The sequence below is a fragment of the Pterocles gutturalis genome, unplaced genomic scaffold (assembly GCF_000699245.1).
Source record: "Pterocles gutturalis isolate BGI_N339 unplaced genomic scaffold, ASM69924v1 scaffold3542, whole genome shotgun sequence".
Lineage (NCBI taxonomy): Eukaryota > Metazoa > Chordata > Aves > Pterocliformes > Pteroclidae > Pterocles > Pterocles gutturalis.
In genome coordinates, this window is record NW_010109930.1 from 1,846 (window position 1) to 4,108 (window position 2,263).

Consider the following 2,263-nt stretch of genomic DNA (forward strand, 5'->3'; position numbering starts at 1 on the left):
GGCCGGCCTGCCGGGTCACTAGCAGATCAGAAGCTAGTTCATCCTCCTTGAGACAAGTCCTTCTTTGCACATTCAGGGATCTTCCAGATAAACTCAGCCTCTAGCGACCGTAAAGAGAACCGAGTGCTCCTGCCCGCAGCGGCTGGATTGTCCTGAAACGCCTCCAGACTGACTCCTCCGGAGAACAGCTCTGTGCTCCTGCCCCATGCAGGACAGGCACCCGTCAGCGGATTGTGCCTGTGGCGTAATTTAATTTTAAAGCTTTTTGACCTTGTGAGCCGGGCAGCGTGGCTTTAATCCCTTTAGGCTGGATTCTGCAGGCTGACGCTCGGGCGGCTCCCCGGCCTCCAGCTCTCCTCTCTTCAGGTGCAGGGGCTGCCTCCCTGCTCTCTGCTCGCCGGAGAGCCGGCAGCGCGCGTGCTCGGTTCTCCCTCAGGGTGTTAATGTTCACAGGGAGCCTCTTCTGCTCGCCTTGTGCTCCTCTGGGAAACGCGGCAGGCGAGCGAGCCCGCTCCCTCCTCCCTCAGCTGCTGCCACGAATTCAGGAGTCACGGTTCCAGCCGCTACCTTCCCGCGCCTCCCCACCACCACCTCTCTGTTCCTTCTTCCCGCTTCCAAATCGCACCGCTTCCTATCCAGCCAGGCGGCCTCCATCCTGCAGATATCCCAGGATTTGGGCTGGGAAGGAACTGCAGCTGCCGGGCTTGCCGAAGGCTTTAGTGCTCGAGATCCTTGCCTGCTCTTTCGGGCAAAACCGTAGACATCGGCGCGACTAGGGGATGCTTCTAGGGAAATTCTCCAAACGGGAAACAAGTTTGGCTAGCTAACGCTATTTTAAACGTTACTATTTTGGAAACGGTTCCTACCCGAGCTTTGTGGTATAACTTATTCTGTTGTTATATACCAAAGAGGTTTGCTGTTTTCTTGAGTTTTATGTTACTCTTCCTCGCTGGAATGGAAATGAGTTGCCTGTCAGTTCACGCTTTGGGCTTGCGGTGCTCCTTGGCGAGGGTGCTGTGGTACAGCTCAGGAAAGGAAGCACTGACGGAAATTGCTTCGGATTGGGTTTGGTTTGGGGTTTTTTTAATAAAAAAGGAGAAAAAATATTGCCGACTTCTGTCTGGTGGTTATTTGGACATCTTTTGAGGTCCCGGGGACATCAGCAAAACTGGAGTCCTTCTGTAATTCCCAGTGGGAAAGAGCAAACGTGAAAATACAGCAGGTGGGTAGTGCCGATGTCTCTGTGTCGTCACTTGTAGGCTGCTGCTCAGGCTCTGCTGTGCCTTCAACACACATCGTCACACCGGCTGTGACCGGCTGTTTTAGCCACCACGCCCCAGGTGAGTGAATCATTAACTTGTTTTTTGTAGGTGTTAACTTCTGCTGTGGGCTTGCACAGGTGCCCTTAGAAACAACCGAAGGGATTGTCACGTGGGTTTGACGTGAGCTGATGGTAACTGAGCTTTATTCTCGAGTTAATTCTTTCCAGTAAATGCCCTTTGATTGTAATTTGCGAGAGGTGCCGGTGTTACCTCTGACCCCGGTTCAGCTGCGCCCGGATGCGTTGGTACCAAAAGCAAGGGATGAACTTCACCTTGAGCACTTCAGAGCCCTCTTGTGCTTTTGAGACCAGCAGCCTCACTTAACCTTTTATTTCCCCAAATGCTCTGACCCGGAACTTGGTGAGGAGACAGGAGCCCACCAGGCATGGGGACGGTGTCCGGATCTTTGGTGCAAAGCTGGAGCCCAGCCCTGCCCTCGTGTGCTGCGGCCGCCGTTTTAACCAGCACGGACACACGAGGAGCAGAGCAGCTCTTCCCAGCGCCCTGCCCGCGGTTCTGCCCCCACTGCCTGTCGGGGGGTCGCAGGATGCTCCAGGACCCTGCGGTGAGCTCCTGGCTCTGCCCTGGTCCAGGGGTTTTTGGGTTTTCCCCCACGTTTGCAAACTGTGGTTTGAAACGCGGCCGGACGCCCCAAGCTGCCTGTCCCGGTTTGTCCAGAGCCGCAGAACCGGGCAGACACGTGCACTTGCGCCCTTTTATTTCACTTCTAACGCACGACAGGGAGAATATAAAGACAGTTATTTTTTCAGACAAAGTCGCCCTGAGGCAGGTTCGATGTGCTGCAGGCGCTGGGTGCCGGGGCTGTTTTCCTGCCTTTCCTCATGGCACAGGGCAAGAGGAGCTGGTCGACACCGTGGCGCAGCTTTTGTGCCGCAAGCACCGAGCAGCACCGTGTGCTGGTGTCGGGCTCTACGGCGCGG